The sequence below is a fragment of the Rhipicephalus sanguineus genome, chromosome 9 (assembly GCF_013339695.2).
Source record: "Rhipicephalus sanguineus isolate Rsan-2018 chromosome 9, BIME_Rsan_1.4, whole genome shotgun sequence".
In the NCBI taxonomy this organism is placed as follows: Eukaryota; Metazoa; Arthropoda; class Arachnida; order Ixodida; family Ixodidae; genus Rhipicephalus; species Rhipicephalus sanguineus.
This window is the reverse complement of record NC_051184.2, coordinates 136,255,908-136,268,791: the sequence shown is the minus strand read 5'-3', so window position 1 is coordinate 136,268,791 and position 12,884 is coordinate 136,255,908. Positions and strand designations below refer to the sequence as shown.

At 44.9% G+C, this 12,884-nt stretch overlaps 1 long non-coding RNA gene across 2 annotated transcripts in view; it reads right to left on the bottom strand.

Moving 5' to 3' along the window:
* LOC125759869 (uncharacterized) overlaps window positions 1-12,560 on the bottom strand; it is a 21,447-nt gene extending 8,887 nt beyond the window's left edge. The window contains exons 1-3 of one of the 2 annotated variants that reach the window (XR_007417579.1): window positions 12,180-12,560; window positions 12,064-12,114; window positions 7,648-7,741 (exon numbers count right to left, since the gene is read on the bottom strand). This is a non-coding gene — a long non-coding RNA (uncharacterized LOC125759869). The remainder of the gene's footprint in view (window positions 1-7,647; window positions 7,742-12,063; window positions 12,115-12,179) is intronic. The other variant, XR_007417580.1, reaches the window with a different exon arrangement.
* Window positions 12,561-12,884: the final 324 nt, after the last annotated feature.

Genomic DNA, 12,884 nt, shown 5'->3' with positions numbered 1-12,884 from the left:
TTGATCAAAACATAAAAAACAAACTGCCTTATACATCACTTCTGAGGGCTGTGGTGTCATAGGTAGGCCAGCTATCATATACAGGCCAATTAGCTCGGTCAGCTTCTTTGATGTAACGTTGCATAATAGCATCCTTTCGCTACTCAAATGGTACTCCATGCATGACTCCTGGATGACTCCAGGAATAGGCTATTCTGCCATGAGAAACGCCCTCATCCAATCATGCCCTCAGTGGACGGAACAAGTTTTACGATTCAAGTGGAACGCTCGAGGAGCGCGGGGTTCCCTAGTGCTCTTTTGAGCTCCCTAGCTGAAAAGATGCTCGTCACTCTTAGGAACGACCAGAAATAACAGGCCAAACAAGCACACTCGCTCTCCCTTGGCTGACGTTCCCTACATTCACGGTTTCTCTCATAGGTTGAAGAAGACTGCAGGCAGAGTAGGCATAAGAGTTTTGTGCTCCATCCCAAACCATCTGGCCTCCCTATGCAGGCTAGTTAACAGGGATGAAACAGTATCCTTTTGCTGTGACAAGAAGCACAGAAATCATTTCATTGAATGCGTGAAGAACGTCGTTTATGACATTCCATTATCATGCGGAAAATCATATGTAGGACAAACCGGACGATGCATAAATTACAAAATGCGTGAACATGCCAAATCTTTAAAAGCAACAACAGGCAGGAACCCTGGCATTGTACATCATGCGGCTGCTCCCATTGCTTGACAATGTGCAAGTTCTCACGAAATATCGGGAGTAATGTGCTCACAAAATTTGTGAGGCGCACATAATTCACAAAAGGGGAGCAGCTTGCGTTAGCGCGCTATCACTAGCACTATTTGACGAAGAAATAAGCTGCCATGAGCCTCAATTGTGATCACTAAGCTTGTTGTCACATGCTTTTGTTTTCTTGTTTTGTTTTCTGTTTTATTGTTAGTGGTTGCAGTTTTCTAGCCTTGCTGTCACTTGCTTAAAAACCTTTTTTTTTCAGACCCTGGTTCTTCGTTTTTGTTGATTTATGAATGTCAGACTTTTAGCGGTTTTAATCAGTTCGGTATTGACCACCATGTCATTGTTCTTTTTTGCCATTTTTTGCTTGTGTTTATGTTTTAATGAAATCGGCTTCTGCCGCATCTTGTAAACCCTATCCAAAAAAAAAAGCCGGGCGGCCGAGTCGCTTGATAGCATTTGTGCCATTTTTCGATTTTTGCTCGCCTGCCTACAGATTCTCAGACTTTCCAATAAGGAAATCAGTTGATAGTCAGCTCTGTGCCCTGTATGTTCTTCGTTCCCGTTGTCTGCGCTCTTTTGCCACAAAGAAGAATCCACATTCAAGTGCGTTGTTACTTGTTAAACATCTTGACAGGATAGCACAGCTACTCAAGAAAAGAGCACATAGCAGTGCTGAACTCACGACTAACTTTTCTAGAAATCACGCAGATACTTAAGATATCACCTGAACCCAAATGTTTTCACAGAGATAACATCATTTACAATGGTCGATTCCACGAAAGATAAAAAAGGTGTATACTTGATGTTTCTGATTTTCCTGATAATTTTGTATGTTGTGCACATATGACTGCACAGCACGAAATCGCAATTTGTTTCACATAAATTTTTTTCAACACAGCAAAATTCGACGAGCGTCGCCGGTTGACGACGACCATCTTACGAAGAGTGCGTTTTCGTAAATTCGCAACCATGCTGGCAGCTACTGAAGCTATACATTACAAATATCTTTCTATTTAGCATAAGTAGAAGTGAAGAAGAAATAGCTCTTATAATTTCATAGAATTCTGAGCAAATTATGCATTTTTAAAAATTCACGAAAAACGCTGCATTAGTGAAAATTAGTCAAATTTGGGACGCTATGGTTACTTCTGTGAACATCTTAGTTAGTTCAATTTGCTGTATGAATAGGCCTTTATGTGAATAATGAACCTCTGCATTTGTATTTCTCTAATAATTTTCAAGTAGTAAATTTCCATGTATTATTTGTATGGTCGCCCATTTGATGTCGTCACCGATCATCATGCACTATGCTGGCTGTCATCATTGAAGGATCCCTCGGGCCGTCTTGCCCGCTGGGCACTTCGCCTGCAAGACTACGACATCCGCGTGCTGTACCGCAACGGACGCCAGCATGCTGATGCCGACGCCCTCTCGCGCTCCCCCTTGCCTGACGCCAATGCCTCCTGCTCAGTATCTCACATTGCTGTTTCTTCCATCGACGTTCACACCATCACTACCGAGCAGCGCAAGGATAAATGGATCACCTCGCTGATAGACTTGCTCACTGATCCGTCGGCAACACCAACCACTCGCCCGTTGCGTCGTCAAGCCCACAATTTCGCCATTCGTGACAACCTACGGCACCGACGCAATTACAACGCCAACGGCCGCCAGTGGCTACTTGTGATACCCCGAAGTCTGCGCGCTGAAATATGCGAGTCCTTCCACTCTGATCCGCAATGCGCGCACTCTGGGGTATCCAAAACTTACCACCGCATTCGACAACGATACTTCTGGCGAGGGATGTACCGTTACGTGCAGAAGTTCGTCCGCTCCTGCCTCGATTGCCAACACCGGAAAACCTTCAACGCACGTGTCACCAGTCGGTCTACAACCATTACCTTGCCCTAACCATCCGTTTGGGCGCGGTGGGCATCGATTTGTATGGACACTTCCTCTGACCTCGGCTGGTAACCGTGGGCCATCATCGCCGTTGACCATCTAACGCGATCTGCCGAAACCGCTGCCCTCACAGCGGCTACAGCGTGCGATGTTGCCTCCTTCCTGCTACACCGATTCATGCTGCGTCACGGTCCACCCTAGAAGCTTCTCAGCGATCGAGGCCGTGTCTTCTTGTCGGAAGTCGTCGAAGCCATTCTCAAAGAGTGCCATGCTGTTCACCGCAAAACTACTGCTTACAACCCGCAGACGAATGGCCTAACCGAACACTTTAACGACACGCTCGGCGACATGCTCTCAATGTATGTCGCCGGCGATCACACAAATTGGGATGCCATTCTGCCCTTCGTCACCTACGCCTATAATACCGCCCCTCAAAGCACTACTTGTTTTTCACCCTTCTTCCTGTTGTACGGAAGGCACCCGTCGCACACCATTGACACGATACTACCCTACAAGCCGGATCCATCTGAGTGTGCGCCTATTTCTGACACAGCCAGGCTTGCTGAAGAGTGTCGCAAGCTTGCAAAGACCTTTACAACGCACGAACAAGAGCGGCAGAAGAGCCTTCGCGGTGGCACCACCACTTCCGAGTCCACGTTAGTCGCCGGAGCGCTCGTATGGCTCTCGGTCCCTACCACTGCATCTGGCCTCTCTTCAAAACTACTGCCGAAATACGAAGGCCCCTACCGGGTCATCGAGTGCACATTACCGGTCAACTACCTGATCGAACCCATCGAACCAGCTTTGGACATGCGCCGTCGAGGGCGCGACATAGTCAACGTGGAGCGCCTCAAGGCCTACTAACCCACTGATAGTGACAAGCTGTTAGGTCGCCGGACGGCTCCCTTTTAACCATTAAGTTTATTGCAGAGAGTAGTGAAGACAGGACAAGAAGGGACACAGATAGGCGCTATCTTTTAAGTGTTTTTTGGACTCAGATCACAGATATTTATAATTTAAAAAGAAAAACTTCAACATCCGCAGGCACAGCTGCGTCCAGGAAAAATAGTATTTCTTTGACAAGTAGTGTAATGACACACTAACGCAATCTCGGCCAAGATTATGAATACTTGCTGACTCAATAATCAATGTAGTATAGTTTCTTTACTGTTTGGCAAACAGGCAATCGCTGCATTTCTTTACATTGTTGCAATGTTCCCTGAATCTTTCCTTGAGATGTTGCCCCATTTGCCCTCTATAATGCTTACCCCATGATAGGAGTATCTGATAAACGGTACCTTATATGCAGGGCACGTAACGTGTCCTGTGATTCTTATTGCAGCCAAGCCTCTCCTCTGAGTATCTGGGTTGCTGCTTTTCCATAGTTTAGCATGCTTATTTGAGGCCATGAACATTATGCTGATGATCCCGAGCACCAACCGTTTTTATATTGTTGAATATTCCGTGCAGATATGGCATCGTGGCAAACATTTTTCGGCCATCAAGATTTGGCTTTCTTTTTTTTTTTTGGCTTGGCAACTGGAAGGTGGTTTTCTAGGTAGGGCATATGCAAACGATACAGCAAGGTGAACAGGATATCCTGCTTGTGTCAGGGGAGTTCTTTGGAAATTAAGGCTTGTCCACAAGTAATAGGAACAGAAATTTTACTGCGTTAGCGAGCCACAGTGGCATAGGCAGAAATTCATTTCGGGGAAGAGGGCGAGTGGGGGCATGGGCCCGGTCTGCTACCCCCTCGCTACGCCACTGTCCAAGCAGTGTCGGACAATGCACCTTTCTACCATTATTGAGTGGGAGAAACTAAGAGGCAGCAATGGCTTGTTTCCCATCAGTTCGTATAACTAGCTCATGCACTTTTTATGCAAATGAAATTGTACATTCAGGAACCTGATATGGTACAATCCTTGCCCGGATGCTCGTGGGTAAGCACCAGTGGGTGTTAGTAATCATGTGCCAGTGTTAATATGTTAGTGGCTTCAGATTCGAAAGAACCTTTGTGGTATTTAATAAAGAAAGACGCAGTCATCCTCATATCTAAAACATTTAAAAACTTATGTGCTTGCATATTGTAGTAAATAATCATGTTCCTATTTCTTGTGGACGAGGCTTGATTTCAAGAACTCGCTGGATGCAAGCAGGATATCCTGCTCCCCTTGCTGTATTGGCTGCAGAAGCCCTACTAAACAAACACCTTCCAGCTGCCAGGCCAAAGAAATGGCTAATCGTGATGTCCAAAATATGTTTGCCACTATGTCATACCTGCACGGGATATCCGACAGTATAAGAACGGTTGGTGCTCGGGCAATCATCAGCATAGTGTTCACGGCCTCAAATAAGCGTGCTAAACTATGAAAAGGTTGCAACCCAGACACTCACTTGGCTGCAATAGGAATCACAGGACACATTATGTGCTCTGTAAGGAAGGCATCGTTTATCAGATGATGGGATAAGCATTATGTGGGGCAAATGGGGCAGTGTATCAAAGAAAGGCTCAGGGAAGACTGAAACATAAAGAAAGGCAGTGATGACTGGTTAGCTGAACACTGGAGCATGTGTGGTTGCTTCCCACTTTTTGATGAGAGTTTCATCGTGCGTATGCACAGCAACGAAACTACTACATTAAAATTGAGTCGGCAACTATTAATAATCTTGGCTGAGATTGCATTAGTGTGCCTTCACTATCTTTAACAAAGAAATAATTATTTTTCTTCGATGGAGCTGTGCCTGCGCACGCCCAATTTTTTTTTTCATGGCAGCACCACACAGTTTCACCACAGTTTCATGGCAGCACAAACAACACAGATGTTCGATGGAAGATGGAGGAGGCTTGAAGAGACGAAAAAAATCTTCAAACGGTATGTCACTGCAGCCAACTCTTGTACGAGTAGACTTGCCTTCATCAAGATGGCAACATCAAGAATTAACAGTTGCTCCCTTTATGAAGACAACTCCAAGTTTCAAAACGTTGGCTCTGGCGACATCCCATGTTCAAAGATTACAAGCTCAACAATACAAACTATTCGACGTTCCATGTTCAAGGAATGCAAACTAAATAATATGCATTGCACTGAAGTGCAGAAGGTACGTTTCTCACTCCTAAGCTAAAGGCCAGTATATGCTGTATATCAATAGACCTTATGCAAAATTGCTGCCATCTGTTGGAGGTTTGACGAAGCTAACGATTCGGCGCCATTTTGGAGGCTTGTGCCCGAATTCTATTGCTGTCGCCGCTATCACTTCTTGCTTGTATCCGCTTTGGTAGTCGGCAATCAGGGCATAAAAATGTCAGGCGGGCCTGTACACGTTACCGGCATTTCCTAGTTTTTACGTTGACGGTTATTACATGTAAAGAACCGCCTCACAGCGAGAAGAAGGTACAAGTTTGACACTGCGAGTCACGTGCAGGCCTGTCGTCGTCGATAATGAAGCTCTGCGCTAGGTTACAAATTGGCCTGTCTGTTTTCAGTATAGCGAATAAAGCGTTGTTAGCTATCTGAATATCATGCTTGTATAATGTAGGATGGTTGGGAAGAGGCTTTATTTAGCGCGGCTAGGCGCAGCGATGACGGTAAGAAAGTGCAGTTGACCCAATTCAAAGCATATTTCATGAGGGACAGCCTATGTCGAGCCGACGTAGTGTCCATCTAATTTTAAATAAAACGTCCTCTTTTTATCTTTGAAATAATAATATTTCGCTGTTGTAGTCATCCGACCTATGTTATGTACAGAATTTTAGTGCGATTAAAATGCAGAAAATTGCGCATCTCATGCACGTGGAAAGTGAACATGAAAAGTGTAGTGTCTCCTAGAAGTAGATGCCGATCAGCTGGTATTTTATTGAATATCCTTCCGATATGTGATCCCATATAACAGGAAACGCCAAGAATATTCGTGTTCACATTGTCGCTTTAGGGGCCTACTGGTGCTTTACAATTTAAACCCGTTGCGGCAAGGCAGTTTTGCTTCGCCGACTGAAACCGCCTCAGCGCGTAACCAGCGGTAGCGCACCCACGGTAGAATGTAGCACATTTCCCGGAACAGCATTTTATTTAGTTTCATAAGAAAAGTACCACGCACTTGAAGCACCTGTTAACATTTCATAGCAAACTGGAGTGTACAGAGGATTTTTCCGAAGGGGGGATCAGCTTTTGGGAGAACCTGATTTGCTCTTCCTGGGGTATAAGTTAAACAAAAAAAAGTAAGGGGTGGGGGTGGTCAGGACATCCGGGCAACCCGTCTGAACCTGGCAGTGATACCACATGAAATGCTTGAAAAATACGCATAGTGAAGAAATACGCACGCAAAGCATCCCACCAGACGCTACCTTGTTAAACTCCACCATCGAAAACAAACTACAAACAACACGCTCCAGCACAATCGGTCCGTCCGCTGCAAATCAATGACGCGCACGAGCTATCTGTCTAACATGTAATTGTTATCGCAATTTAATAAACAAGCTAATATCAACAGCAGCGCAGGCATGCGCGAGTAGCCGCGATGCAGCTTTGAAGCTCGTACACGAAGCGGGTTTGTGCCTGCAGCAAGCACACGGTGCGAAAACTTTCTTGTTCTGGCATGACATGAAAGAGTGTTCTCTGATGAGTGCCGATGCTGTCACATACCGCATATATTAACGGCGAACGGAAACACGGCGTTAGTCGTAAGCAGTAACTGAAGCAACGGAACGATCTGCTGATTCTCGTCGGCCACGAGGAAATGTACTAACATGGAGGCTTGTTTCCTGCAAACCTTCTTTCAGCATCCCAATTTCCTCAATCTCAGCAACACAGCACTCGAAAATATGTTGGCATTTTCGTTCTTATCAGCCGCCACACGTTGATATGTACGCTCCTTGTCTACATGCGGAGCGCGCTTAGCCTTCAACATGGCGGAAATGCACACAGCGGCCGCTAGATGGCAGCAGATTTTGCATAAGGTCTATAGGTGCTATGTGTCCAAACTGTCGCAATCTAGTGATGAAAAGAAATGCCTACCACTCATTATGGCTTGCCCGGGCTTGCAGGAAGTATGCTCCTATCTTGTACTGCAATCTGTCCTCTGTGTCGGTGCCATGAACAGCTCTCATCGCTGATACATGCGTAATAGATACCACAAGGAAATGTTGATTTTCACTCAAGACAAACCCAACCACACACAGATAGTGAGTACCAAACATGTCTTCAGGCAAGTCTATATTCATATATTAAAGAGATCGATCCTTGAATGAAGGGATCAGGGTGCAATAAGAACAGGTATTAGTGGACCAGCCACTTGCAGACTATTGAAAGAGTGCCATTGTGTGTTCAACATTCACACATGTACACAGTAAGCAATCAGTCATGGGCACGTTACCAGTAAAATGTAACAGTGTTACAGTTACCTAAGCCAAAAAAGTGGGATAGGTTTCAAACAGGAGAAAGTGCCTCAGACAGGCTGGCCGACGTTTCCATAGGGGGACCTATCTTTATCGAAGGCACCTTGTCATCCTTGGCGTGTTAGTTTTAAAGGGTTAGTGTTGACGTCATGTCTAGCGGTGGTGCTTGTCGCTGTTGGTAATTGCTGCCTGGAAAGAGAAAACTAGAGAGAGGAGTGTAGCCCTTGCCACATCATTTCAAGAAAGTTTGCAACGGCGCTCAGGCCTCTCATCTCAGAACTAAGGGGAGCTGCAAAGAAGGAAAAAAAAAAGCAAGAAAAAGGAGAGAAAAAAAGAAAAAAAATGGAAAAGGGGGGGGGGGGGGGTCTACTGAGCGAGAGCCGTCAAAGGCAAAAGAAAAAAAGAGTGGAGTATGAAAGCCACTTGGAAAGGCTGCAGAAGGGCGGCACGTCTAGCCCTCACAAAGGGCTGCACAAGATGGTGGGTAAGGCAACTACAGGCGGGGAAAGCGGGCGGCGTACTTTTAAAAGCCCGCATGTGGAATTTAAGTGATATTGAGAGGGGTGTCTGAAAAACACGTGCTTGATGGGTGAAGTCATTGGCTCTGTTAAAGTAACTGTTACAGTTACAGTTACAGAGTTTCCAAAAGTAACCTGTTACAGTTACTGTGACAAGTAACGTCGTTACTTTGTTGCAGTTACTGTGACGAAGTAACGTCGCTACTTTTCCGTTACTGTATAAAATAAATAATAGATTACAAACCAAATGATAGAATTCATTTATTAAATATGTACGAAGGCATGCGGGCAGTCAAAATTGCACGTGGTAAAACCCTAGACGAAGTAAACCTAATAGGGGGCCAAACACAAGCATTTGTTGTGTACACCTCATTTTGTTGCATCAATTTTGTTGTTCATGCACCGTTGGTGAAAAAGGGAATTTATTTGCAAATAATAACAAATGTCCTCTGATACTCAAAATGGAAAATGTGGTTGATGCACTAGAACGACAGCAGTATCATAAGATGTTTATTAACGACACCCAGAAGCGCATGCGAATAGCAACGGAGAGTGTGTGACGAATGAAGACGACGTCCATTGTGTCTCGTCTACTTCTGTTCGTCTGTACGTCTTCTTCGTCGGTAGTGTTTTCATAAAATAGCGCATAATCAAGACTTCGTGTCTGTTCCATATATATGTTCAAGGTGTATAAGACCCTGTTCGGTTAGCATTGCGTCCGCTGGGCATACAAACCGTTTCTAAGTCCCGTTATACTCTGGGGCATGTGTTCGCGAAACCCAAAGATTGCACACCTGCAGACGATCAGAGTAGGGTGATATACAAGCCCGATGCGGGCATTGCGACGCGACTTGCATCGGCGAAACGGGAAGGAAAGAATCAACGAGGCTTAAAGAAGGCAAATGGGATGTTGTTAAAGCAACTCATGCAACGCATTCTAAGACGGAGCTTGTTTAACACTTCCGGAGAACAGGGCATAGCTTTGACGCAAACACTGTGACGACGCTGGCTCGTGAACGAAGGTGAGGGAAAGAAACTCCTGGAATCGCGGTTCATTCGCCGCGACGCGTCGGCTTGCAATATAGTTACTGTACATGGCACCTTTAGGAGCCATGTCGTAGCATATACAGTAACTATAGTCGGATACAACTTAAGAAGTCAGGAGAGACTAAAGAAAAGAAAAAGTCCCGCTCATGCACGCGCCGATGTTCTCCAAAGGCGAAGCCACCGCCATCCCGCTCATGATGTCCGTCCCGAGTGCGCGCCCATTGGTGCAGGCTTGTGTTCATCTGCCTTTGAGGAGAAAATGCCGCTGACTTCTAAAGTTGTATCCGACTATAACATGCAACAACCACATTCCCCTACTGGTTTACACCGACGTATGGGACACTGGTCGATCACCGCCAATTTTTTTCTTTCTTTCCTTTTCTTTTTCTTGTTGCCAGTGTATACTGAGGATGTCACATGCATAGGAGGCGAAACGTCCATGTGATTTTGTTAATAATTGTTGTATTAAGTTGGAGTAAACCTTTTACAATTAGTTTCAAAGAGGTTTTGAAAAATTACTTAGTTCACGGTATTTGTGCCTCTCAACCGTTTCGCGGTCTGCTGCTTTCTAGCCGTCAGTCAAACACGATTATTGCGCAGCCTCGGACGAAGGAGAATATAAACTTGGCGTCGTGATGTTCCACCGGTACACCAAGAACCGAGCTAGAAGCTCAAGTGACAAAAAGGATATAGTATATACGCCGGAAAAAAAAAACTACTTGAATTTAGCAAGTTGTTCAGTTCCAACATGATTGACTTAAGACATGTAGTTTACAAGTAAACTTAAGTTGTGTTAAAGACTGACTGCTGACCTCGGTCTTCTGCAGGGTAGATAATTCTCTAAGCGACCTCCACCCCTAAATTGGTAGGGGAGCCGTGCTGTGGAAAGATGAAAGGTGGAGAGGATATGGGAAAGTAACTGTAACGGTATTCCCCATTACAGTTACTCTGTAAAAAAGTAACAGTGTTACCGTTACAAGTTCCTATAAATTAAAAGTAACTAGTTACAGTTACAAGTTACCGAAAAAAGTAACTAGTTACCGGAAACGCGTTACTAGTAACTAGTTATTGCCCAAGACTGTAAGGAATACCCGAAATATGCACATAGCCCTATGGGCGATCCACATGAAAATAACGATATGCACACTTTTATCGAAATATAAAAAAAATGAAAGAGTGTGCGTGGTCCATGTGCACTTGGTGTGAGGTGGGAATGAGCCATGCATATTGTATTGCATCATGAATGTAAGACATTCAGGGAACAAACTTTTGGTTCTCTAAAGCGAATTCCCGTGTAGTTTGTCTTGTAGAGTTGAGCTGTCAATTTGATTTCATTTTAAGTTATGTAAGGCCTTCACAAAACCGATAATATTTTCCAACTTTCTGTGAACTTCTGGAAACATATATGAGAATTGAGATCTTTTTCTTTTAATTTATGACCTTACAAAGCTCAATAAACCCTAAATCACTGCATACTAAACCTTGGTTATGCATTTAAGTAAGAGAGCAATATTGGTACTATGCTGAGTAAAAAAAAAGCGTGAAAATACAATAACTTAAAGCACCACACAATAAAGCAACATTCTCGCAACATGAGCACAATCTAAGTTATTTGTGATAGAGAACCTCGTGTGCTTAAAGATGCTAAGAAAAAATATATAATGACAGAACACGAGCTCACGCATATTTTCTGAAACACACAATATTGAAACAAAGAGTAGCACGTGTTAGCTTAATTAACCTAATTGAATTGACATATTCGTCTACTAACACTATTTGATATAAACATGTGCAGTGTGCACTTAGTACCAGTACGTAACGTAATTCACTCAAATACATTACTTCGAGTGAGCTCCTTTAAAACATTTATGAGGCAGCTAGGTTAAAATCCTAACCACAAAACAACTGCATGTATTTCTGGCGAAAAGCTCGGGGACGCAACCACGAAAACATATCTGTCATCGTGTGCGCGTGTCAGGGCTGTGTGTTTTGCTATCACGTCAGGGGCGTAGCCAGAAATTTTTTTTCGGGGGGGGGTTCAACCATACTTTATGTATGTTCGTGCGTGCGTTTGTATGTGTACGTGCCTATATACGCAAGCAAAACTGAAAAATTTCGGGGGGGGGGTTTGAACCCCCCCAACCCCCCCCCCTGGCTACGCCCCTGTATCACGTCCCCAGTCTTGTGATAATTTTGCGTGTTATTGCCGAGTTTGGTGAACTCTCGCATCACCACAGTGAAAGCATTATGGGACGACCCCATGTGTTTAAAAGCACACACTTTCTAACGGCGACAAGGGATTCTAGAAACACTATCAAGCGATGATCTCGTACAGTAAACAGTCAAGGAATAACAGCACAACGACACGAGGCCTGCATGATCGAAGCATAAGATTGCGTAGCGCAATGCGCATCCTTCAAACATGTGATTTATGGTGGTGTATATAAGTGCACTCAAAGCACAAAACATACCTGCCTATCGGGTATCTGTTGATCATCCTCGCTGTGCCAACACGACGGTTCCTGCAAACAGTTGTCATGCAATGAAGTAACAAAGTTACGTAGTTCAGCGACCTTCTTCAACTTACCCAAGTTTGGCATTGGCACTCTTCACAGTCGCTCGTCAAAAGGCTCAAGCTTCCGCTCCTGTGGAACCGCGGTCGCCGCTTGTCAAAACACTCGGACGCGGATTGTCTTCGGAAGTACACTCGATCACTCGATCAACGTGAGTAATCGATGAACGAAGCAAGAAAGCACTTTTGAGCGCGGACACAAAGCTGTGCGTCCCGTGAGGCTGTGTTGAGTGGCAACGAACAACGACCATCATCCGCCACTGGATCAAGGCAGGAGAACGCCCCAACACGCGGAAAATGCCCAGTCGACGAATGTCGCGTACGATAAGCACGCAATAAACGCACACAATACACGATAAACATGTAAGCGCGGCACACATGTGAAGCTGGCGGCGGCGCTCCGGCAGTACAACGAGACCTGTTGCAACGGTTAGCTTACAGTCTAAACCAAAAAGAATGTAGGTGGCAGCAGTGTCGTCATATGCTACAGGTCATATTTTTTATTAAAAATTTGTGGCTTTTCACACAGGCCAAAGTCAGGGAGGCGCGGCTGTATCTTGAATTCACCGGGCGCATTCGGCGCCAGCACAGGAAACACTACGCGACGTCAACGTGGACTTCGAACTTTGAGCACGCTCGACTCGGCGCTGTTGCTAGAAGTTTCTCTCTCGCTTCTCGCCGCGGCGCCGATTTCAATTCCTGCATAAAACAACGGACTCT